General features: G+C 45.2%; 1 protein-coding gene across 3 annotated transcripts in view; it reads left to right on the forward strand.

Moving 5' to 3' along the window:
• The window catches only part of LOC137368770 (uncharacterized), a 244,694-nt gene that overhangs the window by 38,850 nt on the left and 191,150 nt on the right, over positions 1-14,694 (forward strand). For all 3 annotated transcript variants that reach the window (XM_068028966.1, XM_068028968.1, XM_068028967.1), the window contains exon 2: positions 7,640-7,728. The gene's annotated coding sequence lies outside the window, so the exon portion shown is untranslated. The remainder of the gene's footprint in view (positions 1-7,639; positions 7,729-14,694) is intronic.

Below are 14,694 nucleotides of genomic sequence, written 5' to 3' on the forward strand. Positions count from 1 at the left end.
GAAAGCATATTTTATAATTTTACTTAGATTAGTTTAAGTACAATAAAGTTAACCTGCTTCTTTGTTAAACTTGAGAAAACCTGCCTGACAGGCTCTTTTTATGATCAAGTTGCCGAAACAGTTAAACAGTCACTGAATTGGCAACTATATCCACTTAAAAAAGAAATAAACCTATTGTGATCAAACAAGGGGAGGGAAAAGAGAGGAGCCCTTCGACCCCTCTTCAACTGATCTGAACAGAAATTTGGGGGCTCACATCTGGGATCAAACCCAAAGCCAAATGAGAATTTGGAAGCGGCAAACCAAATTGATCCCTAGAAATTTTTTAAAAAATCTACAAAAATCTACAAAACAGCGCTAGAGTACTAAAATGTCCACATTCGAGGTCAGTACCTTCCTGGAACAGAGTGAGGTAACTCGGGGCAGTCTAAAAGTCCTATCTATTGAAGAGTTAAGGAGTATAGCGAGGCAATTAGAGATGATTATCTATCCAAGAGACAGGAAACCCAAAATCCTAAAACATGTGGCCAACCATTTTGAAATTGAAACTGAAGAACCGGAGACAGGCATAGAATCTGAAACAGACAGAATAGCATTAGTCAAGATACAGCTGGAACTGCTGAGACTAGAGCTAGAATTCCAAGACAGAATTCCAGGAAAGGGAGAAAGAAAGAGATTTCCAGAAGGAGTGGCAGGAAAGAGAGTTAAGGCAGCTCGAACTGAATAGGGGAAGACCCAATGTACCCAGTGAAGGCACCGCTAGTGAGGGGAATACCCCTAGCTCAGGACTGAGTGCTGATCTCTTAAAGTTCTCCCAATTGATGCCACATTTTGAGGAGGGGGATGTGGAAGCATTTTTTATATCATTTGAAAAGCTTGCAAAACAGTTGAAGTGGTCAGTGGAGGGCTAGGCCCTATTCCTGCAAAATAAATTAACCGGAAAAGCCCATGAGGTTTATTCCCTATGGCCTGACGAGAATTATGAGATGACCAAAAATGCTATCCTGAGCGTATATGAGCTGTTAACAAAGGCACACTACCAAAAATTCCTAACTGTCCAAAAATGGCCTGAACGAACTTATATCGAGTTTGAAAGGGTTAAGCAACTTGCTTTCGACTGATGGATAGAGGTGTTTGAGATATAACCCACCTATGAAAAGCTCAGAGCGGTGATCCTCCTCAAGGAGTTCAAAAATTCGCTTCCCCTTTCCATAAAAACCCATGTGGAGGAACAAAAGGTTCCAAGAGCTGGGCAGGCAGCAGCCCTGGCTGATGATTATGACCTTCTCCACAAGCTCTGGCCCAAGAGAAACACTTCCCTAGTCACCTCCAAAAACCTGAAAAGGATAGAAGGTGAGAGGGTGATAGGAGGATGAACAGCCATGCGAGAGAAGGGAAAGCTGGGGCCCTCCTCTGGCCAAAAAGGAAGGTGCTGAGTACAGCAGTGCTGCCTGAAAGCCTGTATGTTTCCAAAGCAAAAAGACAGGTCACCTTTGGGCTAACTGCTGGAAGTTATGGGGAAAACTCATAGGATTAGCCTATACCAGACCAGTGCAGTAAAAAGGGCACTGATGGAAAGCACAGGAGACCAGGCTGTGGCTCTAACTGCACCAGTAAGTCCCTGCAAATGTACCACTGTGAGTGCGGGAGAACGTAACATAAATCCCTGAGAGTTACCAGGATTTCGTGACTAAAAGAAAAGTGACCCCTCGAGCGAGGCAAGTAAGCCCATAGTCATACTTAGGCATGACCTTTTCCCCAGAGAGTGCATTGAATACCAAAGTATTAGGGAACAGTATCGGGGGAAGGTATATGCCCATACCTTTATATCAGTTGCACTGGTTTTGCGACCTTATTTCAGGACCGGTAACTGTGGGGATTGTCCCTAGTTTACCTGGGGACGGAGTTAATCTGCTCCTTGGTAATGACGTATGAACACGGGAACATATGGATTAGAAGCAGGAGTAGGCCATTTGGCCCCTACATGCCTGCTCTTCCATTTAATAAGATCATGGCTGATCTGCCTGTGGTTTCAAATCCACTTTCCTGCCCACCTCCGATACCCTTCTACTCCCTTGTTAGTCAAGAATTTATCTACCTCTGCCTTAAAAATATTCAATGATTCTGCCTCCACTGCTCTTTGGGGAATAGAGTTCCCAAGACTCACAACCCTCTGAGAGAAAAAAATTCTCCCTGGCAGGGGCGAAGTTGGTGGCTTCCCAGTGGTTTTAGAGAGGTTGAACAAGGCCAGGGAGACAGAGCAGTTACAGGAGAAGGACCCTGGTGTTTTCCCTGACTGTGTGGTGACCCAGTCTATGGCCAAACAAGCTCCGTCAGAGGAGGCTGAACTGGCACTGCAGACAGATGACACTGCTGTCTGGTTATCTGAAACCTTCGGGAATTCAGAGGAACCAAAAGATGGATTAAACAGGTCTTCCTTGGTCGAGGCTCAGCAAACCGATCCAGTGCTAAAAAAGTTAGCACAGACTGCCCAAACTGAAGCTGAAGCAGAGGGAGTCCCCGAGTGCTACTATTTAAAAGAATGAGGTGCTGATGAGGAAGTGGAGACCTCCTCACAGACCTGCAGACGAACAGTGGACAGTGGTTCACCAGGCAGTGGTGCTGCTGAGGTACCGCAAGGGTAAATATTGAGAGTAGCGCATGAGATTCCAATGGCTGGACGTGTCAGTATCAGAAAAACCCAAGCCCACATATGACCACATTTTTACTGGGCACAACGCCACAAGGATGTGGTGGAGTTCTGTAAGATCTGTCACACGTGCCAGGTTGTGGGCAACATGCAACGAAACCCCTAATTCCCATACCGGCTTTTGAGGAACCATTCAGCAGAGTGCTGGTGGATTGTATAGGGCCCCTGCTGAAAACAAAAGGGGGCTACCAGTACCTTCTCACCATTATGGATGTGGCTACCCAATTTCCAGAGGCTAGCCCTCAAGAACTATCTCTGCCAAGGTAATGGTGAAGGGGCTAACCCAATTCCTCACCCGATATGGGTGCCTGCCGAGATCCAGTCGAATCAGGGCACAAATTTTATGTCCAGTATGTTTCAGAAGGTCATGGGTAATCTGGGCATAACCCAGCTAAAGTCCTCAGCCTACCACCCACAGTCACAAGGGGCTTTGGAACAGGACCACCAAACCCTAAAGACAATGATCAGGACATACTGCTATGAGTACCCGCATAACTGGGACAATGGGCTGGGATTTCTTCTGTTTGCTGCCTGGGACTCAGCCAGTGAATCGACTGGCTTTAATCCCTTTGAGTTAGTTTATGGACATGAGGTGAGAGGTCTTCTTAAGCTAATCAAGGAGAGGTTTTTGGGACACAGGGACAAATCTTGCCTATCAGACTACATTTCCATGTTCCCAGAACGTCTCATGAGAGCCTGTGGGGTGGCTCAGGAACACCTAAAAACCTCTCACACAGCTATGAAAAGGCAGGTGGATAAACATGCCAAGACCAGAACATTTCAGCCCAGAGACCTTGTGTTCGTACAATTACCAATACAGGGTGAATCATTGAAAGCCTGGTTCAGTGGCCCATACACAGCAGTAAAGAGAATTAGCCAGGTAAATTATATAATTGACACCCCAGACCATAAGAAAAAGCAAAGCTGTGCCACATCAATATGTTAAAATGACATCACAGCCAGGAAGGGGACAAACAAGCACAGGTCTGACAGGCAGTCAGGAAAGAGGAGGGTGAAAGGGACAGTGAGGATGAGTTAGATGGAGGCCTAGAGGATTCCGAAATCGAATCTCCTACCGTCCTGTTAGCTAACACTGAGATGTTAGGGAGAGTAGACACCATACTCTCCTATTTAAATGCAGAACGGAGAGGAGATTTATCTTGGCTCCTCACAGCGTTTAAAGACATCTGCAGGGACAAACCAGGGTGCACAACCCTAGCCCGACATGATGTAGGTGTAGAAGACACCCCTCCCATAAAGCAAAATTCCTGTCACCTAGGTCCCAGGAAACTGACCCAGGTTCAGAAGGAAATTCAGTATATGCTGGAGCACTAGCCGATTGAGCCCAGTCAGAGCAGCTGGAGTTCCCCAGTTGTGCTGACGCCCAAACCTGATGGATCTACAAGGCTCTGCATTGATTACAGGAAGGTTAGAATTAGAATTAGAACATTACAGCGCAGTACAGGCCCTTCGGCCCTCGATGTTGCGCCGACCTGTGAAACCATCTGACCTACACTATTCCATTTTCATCCATATGTCTATCCAATGACCACTTAAATGCCCTTAAAGTTGTCGAGTCTACTACTGTTGCAGGCAGGGCGTTCCACGCCGCTACTACTCTCTGAGTAAAGAAACTACCTCTGACATCTGTCCTATATCTATCACCCCTCAACTTAACGCTATGTCCCCTCGTGTTTGCCATCACCATCCGAGGAAAAAGACTCTCACTATCCACCCTATCTAACCCTCTGATTATCTTATATGTCTCTATTAAGTCACCTCTCCTCCTCCTTCTCTCCAACGAAAACAACCTCAAGTCCCTCAGCCTTTCCTCGTAAGACCTTCCCTCCATACCAGGCAACATCCTAGTAAATCTCCTCTGCACCCTTTCCAAAGCTTCCACATCCTTCCTATAATGCGGTGACCAGAACTGCACGCAATACTCCAGGTGTGGTCCCACCAGAGTTTTGTACAGCTGCAGCATGACCTCGTGGCTCCGAAACTCGATCCCCCTACTAATAAAAGCTAACACACCATATGCCTTCTTAACAGCCCTATTAACCTGGGTAGCAACTTTCAGGGATTTATGTACCTGGACACCAAGATCTCTCTGTTCATCTACACTACCAAGAATCTTCCCATTAGCCCAGTACTCTGCATTGCTGTTACTCCTTCCAAAGTGAATCACCTCACACTTTTCCGCATTAAACTCCATTTGCCATCTCTCAGCCCAGCTCTGCAGCCTATCTATGTCCCTCTGTACCCTACAACATCCTTCGGCACTATCCACAACTCCACCGACCTTCGTGTCATCCGCAAATTTACTAACCCACCCTTCTACACCCTCTTCCAGGTCATTTATAAAAATGACAAACAGCAGTGGCCCCAAAACAGATCCTTGCGGTACACCACTAGTAACTAAACTCCAGGATGAACATTTGCCATCAACCACCACCCTCTGTCTTCTTTCAGCTAGCCAATTTCTGATCCAAAGCTCTAAATCACCTTCAACCCCATACTTCCGTATTTTCTGCAATAGCTTACCGTGGGGAACCTTATCAAATGCCTTACTGAAATCCATATACACCACATCCACTGCTTTACCCTCATCCACCTGTTTGGTCACCTTCTCGAAAAACTCAATAAGGTTTGTGAGGCACGACCTACCCTTCACAAAACCGTGCTGACTATCGCTAATGAACTTATTCTTTTCAAGATGATTATAAATCCTGTCTCTTATAACCTTTTCCAACATTTTACCCACAACCGAAGTAAGGCTCACAGGTCTATAATTACCAGGGCTGTCTCTACTCCCCTTCTTGAAGAAGGGGACAACATTTGCTATCCTCCAGTCTTCCGGCACTATTCCTGTCGACAATGATGACATAAAGATCAAGGACAAAGGCTCTGCAATTTCCTCCCTGGCTTCCCAGAGAATCCTAGGATAAATCCCATCTGGCCCAGGGGACTTATCTATTTTCACACTTTCCAAAATCGCTAACACCTCCTCCTTGTGAACCTCAATCCCATCTAGCCTAGTAGTCTGAATCTCAGTATTCTCCTCGACAACATTTTCTTTCTCTACTGTAAATACTGACGCAAAATATTCATTTAACGCTTCCCCTATCTCCTCTGATTCCACACACAACTTCCCACTACTATCCTTGATTGGCCCTAATCTAACTCTAGTCATGAAGTGACCAGAGTTGATTCCTACCAAATTCCCCATCTAGAAGATTGTATAGCTAGAGTAGGAAAGGTCATCTACAGAACAAAAATAGACTTGTTAAAAGGATACTGGCAGGTTCCCTTAACCATCCAGGCTTTTGTCGCCGCAGACAGCTTATTCCAGTGCTGGGTGATGCCCTCTGGATTAAGAGATGGCCCAGCCAAAGGCTGATGAACCAGGTAGTGACTGGCCTGCCCAACAGTGCAGTATACCTGGCTGATCTGTTAGTACACAGTGACACCTGTGGGGATCATCTAGACCAGTTAGAAGCCCTCTTCTGAAGGTTATAGTCGGCTGACCTCATGGTAATTCTTGCAAAGAGCGAGTTCGCTGAAGCTCAGGTAACATACCTGGGGCATGTTGTGGGTCAAGAGTGAGTGTTGCCCAGAGCACCAAAGGTAGAGGCACTGATGGATTTTCCTGTCCCCACAACCAAATGGGAAATCCTGTTCCTATTTTCTATGCTTATATGTTTCTATAAGTGAGTGTTTGAGGATAAATGTGTGTAGAGTTTCTTTCTTTTATTTATAACTTTATAATGAAATGCTGGTGTCATCACATTTCATTTCACGTGGTGTAGAGGTGTCACGCAAAAAGACGTGCTAGGTTGAAAGATGATTTTTTTAATTCACTGGCTGAAAACCTGAATATTAAACTGGTGGAGACAAACCACTCAAACCTTGCAAGCTTCGGACTCTGTCTGCTGACCTTGAGTACTGAGGCATATTCCCTGCTGCAGACTGTCATGTTCAATGGTTTAATTTTCTGTGTTTGATTGTGTTAATCTGTTCACCAATCAATGCCCACTGTTAATGACTTAAGTTGGACAGGGGAACTACTGAGCATAGAGAACTTTCCAGAAAGACCAGACAAAGATCTCCCTCTCAAAGGAAATCAGGCACATTGTTGTCTCCCGGAGAATCAGCATCCACATCTCCATCCTGAGGAAACCTCAGGATCACCAAAGGAGTGTCGTGCGACCACCGAATTTAGCCTGAAGCCAACCGAGGCACCAACCTCCACAGACTGTATCCTCCTTTTATTTCACAGGACTCTAATTTGACCAATCTATCCTTGCCCACTCTGTAACCTATTTGTGTATGTGTGTGAAAGTTGGAGTGTATTTTGTTGTTTTACTTAGATTGGTTTAACTACAATAAAGTAAACCTCTTTCTTTGTTAAATTTGAGAAAATCTGTCCGATTGGCTCTTTTTATGATCACAGCCCATAAACAGCTAAAAACACTCACTGAATTGGCAAGTATATCCACTTAAAAAGAAATAGACCTATTGTCAAAAAAGGAGAGGGAAAAGAGAGGAGCCCTTCGACCCCTCCTCACTTGATTGTAACAACATTATCCACAGAGGTCTAAGTTGGAAGAGAAAAAAGATAATATTGATTTTTTGAAAAGTCTGGGAATACAATCCATTGCAACTGGAAGGGATTTGTGACTTTTAACTGCAAAGATTTCGTCATCAAAAAAGGACTGTGTAATGTGTAAGAATGGTGTGACATTTTCAAGTGTGGAGTAAGTTTTTTTTTTCGTTGTGCAGCTTTTCCAGGAGCACAGGCATTGCGAGCGAGGAGTGAACAGCTGGGAACTCAATTTCATCGGGAGTTTCGGTGGAGCAGGGACTGCTGGGTAAGTAGAAACCTATATATTTGGGCTGTGTAAATTCTCTTATCTTTTCGTTGTGCAGCTTTTCCAGGAGCACAGGCATTGCGAGCGAGGAGTGAACAGCTGGGAAGTCCATTTCATCGGGAGTTTCGGTGGAGCAGGGACTGCTGGGTAAGTAGAAACCTATATATTTGGGCTGTTTCTGAACCCGAGACACTACTCTTGTAGTGTCTCCCACCCGCCCTCCTCCTCTTACCAAAAAAAGGACTCTGTTGTGTGTAGGTAAGGTAAGGCTTTTTCTATTTCTCTTCTTGTTTTATCGTGTGATTGGTTAAAAACTTGGGAATTTAGAATAGTGGGAATGGAGGTTAAGGCAGTTGAATGTTCCTCCTGCAGAATGTGGGAGGTAAGGGTCGCCAAGGGTGTCCCTGCTGACTGCATCTGCGGGAAGTGCACCCAGCTCCAGCTCCTCGAGGACCGCGTTAGGGAACTGGAGCTGGAGGAACTTCGGATCATTCGGGAGGCGGAGGGGATTATTGAGAGGAGTTATCGGGAGGCAGTCACACCTCAGGTAAAAGAAGAAGGTAGATGGGTTACCGTCAGGGGAAGGAGAGGGAACCAGCAGGCAGTGCAGGGATCCCCTGTGGCCGTTTCCCTCAACAACAGGTATACTGTTTTGGATACTGTTGGGGGAGACGACTTACCAGGGGTAGGCAATGGGATACAGGTCTCTGGCGCAGAGTCTGTCCCTGTTGCTCAGAAGGGAAGGGGTAAGAGGAGCAGAGCATTAGTCATTGGGGACTCCATAGTTAGGGGAACAGATAGGAGGTTTTGTGGGAACGAGAGAGACTCCCGGTTGGTGTGTTGCCTCCCAGGTGCCAGGGTACGTGATGTCTCGGATCGTGTTTTAGGGATCCTCAAGGGGGAGGGGGAGCAGCCCCAAGTCGTGGTACACATAGGCACCAACGACATAGGTAGGAAGACAGATGGGGATTTAAGGCAGAAATTCAGGGAGCTAGGGTGGAAGCTTAGAGCGAGAACAAACAGAGTTGTTATCTCTGGGTTGTTGCCCGTGCCACGTGCTAGTGAAGTGAGGAATAGGGAGAGAGAGGAGTTGAACACGTGGCTGCAGGGATGGTGTAGGAGGGAGGGTTTTGGTTTCCTGGATAATTGGGGCTCTTTCTGGGGTAGGTGGGACCTCTACAAACAGGATGGTCTTCACCTGAACCAGAGGGGTACCAATATCCTGGGGGGGAGATTTGCTAGTGCTCTTCGGGGGGGTTTAAACTAATTCAGCAGGGGGATGGGAACCTAAATTGTAGTTCCAGTGTGCAGGATGTTGAGAGTAGTGAGGGCAGAGATAAGGTTATAAGGACACAAGAGGGCACTGGCAAGCAAGAGCTTGGTTTAAAATGTGTCTACTTCAACGCCAGGAGCATCCGGAATAAGGTGGGTGAGCTTGCAGCATGGGTTGGTACCTGGGATCTCGATGTTGTGGCCATTTCAGAGACATGGGTAGAGCAGGGACAGGAATGGATGTTGCGGGTTCCGGGATTTAGATGTTTCACTAAGAACAGAGAAGAGGGTAAAAGAGGGGGGGGGTGTGGCATTGTTAATCAAGGAAAGTATTACAGCGGCAGAAAGGACGTTTGAGGACTTGTCTACTGAGGTAGTCTGGGCCGAGGTTAGAAACAGGAGAGGAGAGGTCACCCTGTTGGGAGTTTTCTATTGACCTCCAAATAGTTCCAGAGATGTAGAGGAAAGGATAGCAAAGATGATTCTTGACAGGAGCGAGAGTAACAGGGTAGTGGTTATGGGGGACTTTAACTTTCCAAATATTGACTGGAAATACTATAGTTCGAGTACTTTAGATGGGTCTGTTTTTGTCCAGTGTGTGCAGGAGGGTTTTCTGACACAGTATGTAGACAGGCCAACCAGGGGCGATGCCACATTGGATTTGGTACTGGGTAATGAACCCGGCCAGGTGTTAGATTTAGAAGTTGGTGAGCACTTTGGTGATAGTGATCACAATTCGGTTAGGTTTACCTTAGCGATGGGCAGGGACAGGCATATACAGCAGGGCAAGAATTATAGCTGGGGGAAAGGAAATTATGATGTGATTAGGCAAGATTTAGGATGCGTAGGATGGGGAAGGAAACTGCAGGAGATGGGCACAATCGAAATGTGGAGCTTATTCAAGGAGCAGCTACTGCGTGTCCTTGATAAGTATGTACCTGTCAGGCAGGGAGGAAGTTGTCGAGCGAGGGAGCCGTGGTTTACTAAAGAAGTTGAAGAGCTTGTCAAGAGGAAGAAGAAGGCTTATGTTAGGATGAGATGTGAAGGCTCAGTTAGGGCGCTTGAGAGTTACAAGCTACCAGGAAGGATCTAAAGGGAGAGATAAGAAGAGCAAGGAGAGGACACGAGAAGTCATTGGCGGATAGGATCAAAGAAAACCCTAAGGCTTTCTATAGGTATATCAGGAATAAAAGAATGACTAGAGATAGGTTGGGGCCAATCAAGGATAGTAGTGGGAAGTTGTGTGTGGAATCGGAGGAGATAGGGGAAGTGTTAAATGAATATTTTTCGTCAGTATTTACAGTGGAGAAAGAAAATGTTGTCGAGGAGAATACTGAGATACAGACTACTAGGCTAGATGGGATTGAGGTTCACAAGGAGGAGGTGTTAAGCAATTTTGGAAAGTGTGAAAATAGATAGGTCCCCTGGGCCAGATGGGATTTATCCTAGGATTCTCTGGGAAGCCAGGGAGGAGATTGCAGAGCCTTTGTCCTTGATTTTTATGTCGTCATTGTCGACAGGAATAGTGCCGGAAGACTGGAGGATAGCAAATGTTGTCCCCTTCTTCAAGAAGGGGAGTAGAGACAGCCCTGGTAATTATAGACCTGTGAGCCTTACTTCGGTTGTGGGTAAAATGTTGGAAAAGGTTATAAGAGATAGGATTTATAATCATCTTGAAAAGAATAAGTTCATTAGAGATAGTCAGCACGGTTTTGTGAAGGGTAGGTCGTGCCTCACAAACCTTATTGAGTTTTTTGACAAGGTGACCAAACAGGTGGATGAGGGTAAAGCCGTGGATGTGGTCTATATGGATTTCAGTAAGGCGTTTGATAAAGTTCCCCACGGTAGGCTATTGCAGAAAATACAGAAGTATGGGATTGAAGGTGAATTAGTGCTTTGGATCAGAAATTGGCTAGCTGAAAGAAGACAAAGGGTGGTGGTTATGGTAAATGTTCATCCTGGAGTTTAGTTTCTAGTGGTGTACCGCAAGGATCTGTTTTGGGGCCACTGCTGTTTGTCATTTTTATAAATGACCTGGATGAGGGTGTAGAATGGTGGGTTAGTAAATTTGCGGATGACACGAAGGTCGGTGGAGTTGTGGATAGTGCCGAAGGATGTTGTAGGTTACAGAGGGACATAGATAGGCTGCAGAGCTGGGCTGAGAGATGGCAAATGGAGTTTAATGCGGAAATGTGTGAGGTGATTCACTTCGGAAGGAGTAACAGGATTGCAGAATACTGGGCTAATGGGAAGATCCTTGGTAGTGTAGATGAGCAGAGAGATCTTGGTGTCCAGGTACATAAATCCCTGAAAGTTGCCACCCAGGTTAATAGAGCTGTTAAGAAGGCATATGGTGTGTTAGCTTTTATTAGTAGGGGGATCGCATTTAGGAACCACGAGGTCATGCTGCAGCTGTACAGAACTCTGGTGCAGCCGCACCTGGAGTATTGCGTGCAGTTCTGGTCACCGCATTATAGGAAGGATGTGGAAGCTTTGGAAAAGGTGCAGAGGAGATTTACTAGGATGTTGCCTGGTATGGAGGGAAGGTCTTACGAGGAAAGGCTGAGGGACTTGAGGTTGTTTTCGTTAGAGAGAAGGAGGAGAAGAGGTGACTTAATAGAGACATATAAGATAATCAGAGGGTTGGACAGGGTGTATAGTGAGAGCCTTTTTCCTCGGATGGTGATGGCAAACACGAGGGGACATAGCTTTAAGTTGAGGGGTGATAGATATAGGACAGATGTCAGAGGTAGTTTCTTTACACAGAGAGTAGTAGGGGCGTGGAACGCCCTGCCTGCAACAGTAGTAGACTCGCCAACTTTAAGGGCATTTAAGTGGTCATTGGATAGACATATGGATGAAAATGGAATAGTGTAGGTCAGATGGTTTCACAGGTCGGCGCAACATCGAGGGCTGAAGGGCCTGTACTGCGCTGTAATGTTCTATGTTCTAAAATGTTCTATGTTCTAAAGAAATTACCTTGGTATGTAATTTGTGGTATCAGCTACTTACAAAGTACTATTTAGTTAATTGGGGATTTCTTTTAGTTTAGTTGTTATAAAAACAGGCTTAATGCATGAAATCTTGTGTAATTCTTTAAATTGGTCTGGGGGCCTCATTTTTCATATTTTTCACCTTAACGATCTCTCTGAGCTCGTAACAAATGTAATAATGAACAGATAATCTGTTTTTGTGATGTTGATTGAGGGATACATATTGGCCAGGACCAACACCTTACCTTTCCACCTACCTTTGTATCGTCAGCAAACTTGGATCATTACTCTCTATCCCTTCATCTAAGTCATTGATATAGATTATAAACAGCTGAGGCCCCAGCACCAATCCTTGCAGCACTCCACTATTCACTGCCTGCCAACTTGAAAATGCCCTACTAGTTGCATCCTTGAAAAACCTCTAAGAAATTTGTCAAACAGGATCTCCCTTTAGTAAAACCATGTTGACTTGTTCTAATCATACTATGCTTTTCTAAGTGCATTGCTAAGATTTCCTCAATAATAAATTTGAATTTCATCCGAACTCACGCAAAGTCCTGTTCACCCATCAGCCCAGTTCTTGCTGGCCTGCATTGGCTCCCAATTAAACAACCTTGATTTTAAAATTCTCCCTCCATAATCCTCTCTGCCTCTTGACCTCTTTCCTCCTTTAAAATGCTAATTAAAACCTACCACTTTGACCAAGCTTTTGGTCATCTGTCCTAATATCGTCTTATGTGATTCAGTGTCAAATAATGCTCCTCGAAACACATTGTGGCATTTAACTATGTTAAAGGAGCTATATAAACACAAGTTATTATTGTGAGGAACATAGGAGTAGACTATTCAGCCCCTCAAGACTGTTCCACCATTCAATTAGATCATGACTGATTTGTATCTTAACTCCATTTACCCACCTTGGTTACTTTGTCTTATCTTTCCTTTCTGTTATATACATTTTGTAGACTATGTTTGACTTTGTTCAAATTCTGTGTCATTATCTTGACTATTACTGCAAATCCCATTGAGCTCGAGAATGGCTTTTTCTAGTTGCACTTGCAGCATCCTGGACTGTGTGAGTGTTCCAGAGGATGAGGCCATGGTTACTGTCATTAAGGCAACAGTAGGAACATGGGAGAGGCAGGGAGACACTTTGTGCGGCGAGGAGCTGCTGTCAAGGATGAAACATAAAATTGTAGAATCACATAGCACAGAAGGAGGCCAAATTTCCCATCGGGGTGGGCTTTGTGGTGCCCACAGAGGACGGCCCATCTCCCAAGCCCAAACGGAGGTCATCTCATTATACTGGGCAATCTCCCAGTGTGCTGGAGGCGCCCCGCCCCAGCCGCTGGTTATATCCCAGCGGCGGCAGGAATTGGCTGGTAATAAGCCATTTAAGGAGCTCAATTGGCCTTTGAGCGGGAAGGACGTCTTTGCCCTATCCCACCCACGACAAAATTGCACTGTGACGAGGTGGCGACGGGCTCTCTGCCCCCCACTCTCTTTACAATTCTACGGGCTTCCTTGCCTCTGAACCCATCTCAGGTGGGCCCGTAAAATTCAGCCCATCGTGTCTGTGCCAGCTTTTTGAAAATGCGGTCCAATTAGTCCCACTCCTGCTCTTTCATCATTGCCCTGAAATGTGTTTCTTTTGCACTTCTGCTTTCAATGGCTCAGATCTGTGACTTTTACCAATGAAATCACCATAAATGTTCCAGTGTCTGAAAGAAGGGAAAGGTGCTTTGACTGCTTCTGGTCAATTGGGCAGGTCTCCCTTCATTCTTTTCTGATTCCGATTCCCAGAGTGTTTCTAAATATTCACAAAGCTGGAGACTGGACTTTATTTTTTTTGGTGCCTTTTGCTTGTCCAGCTCCCAACTGGCAATATTTTCCCAAACCTCGTCACAATCCTCCATCTTGCATCAGATCCAGGGATGAGAAAATTCAGTTATGTGGAGAGACTTTCTAGCAGCTCATTCCAGATCGCAACAAGCTGCTGCCCTGGCTCTCTTTTTATCACCAATTATCTTTCTCCTTCTTCGTTCGAAAGAACAGTCCTGGCCTCTAGGGTCTCTCCACATAACTGAATTTCCTCATCCCTGGATCTGATGCAAGGTGAAGGAATGCGATGAGGTTTGCAAAAATATTGCCGGTTGGGAGCTGGACAATCAAAAGGCACCAAAAAGAAAACACAGTCTCCAGCTTTATGAATATTTAGAAACGCTCTGGGAAACAGAATCAGAAGAGAATGAAGGGGGAACTGTCCAATTGACCAGAAGAAGTCAAAGCACCTTTGCCTTCTAAAAGACACTGGAACATTTACTCTGATTTTATCAGTGAAATTAACTGATCTGAGCCATTGAAAGGATTCTCGTTACTGCACATCAGGAATTAAAACCCAATATCAGCTTCGGGCCAATCAGAACACTTGGTAACAGGTAAGGCACTGAAAGGCTCGAAGGGAGACGGCATTGGTTATGGGAGAGCTGGTTCACAGTGACATGAATGTGTTTGCAGTGTGTTACGGAATTTCTATCTTTTGTGTTAAAACTTGGGAATCTATATTTTTAAAAACTAAAAAAGGATTTCATGGACATTGTAACATCTGGAAAAAGCGGAGTTTTATGGACGCATTTTATTTTTAAGAGGAAGATCAATAAGTGGTTCCTGGTTTTGACCAGTAAACAAGTCCGAGGAAACATGTGATTTCAAGTAAGCACCCCCACTGGGGCATTTACTTCAGAGCTATCCTTTGTTGTGACAAGAGAGTATTTGTGCTTAGCATGAGCCTTGCTTGGAATAGTAGTTTCATTATGAACTGTTAAAAGCCAGTGGGTATGGACTAAGG

Source organism: Heterodontus francisci, chromosome 4, assembly GCF_036365525.1.
Source record: "Heterodontus francisci isolate sHetFra1 chromosome 4, sHetFra1.hap1, whole genome shotgun sequence".
Classification (NCBI taxonomy): domain Eukaryota; kingdom Metazoa; phylum Chordata; class Chondrichthyes; order Heterodontiformes; family Heterodontidae; genus Heterodontus; species Heterodontus francisci.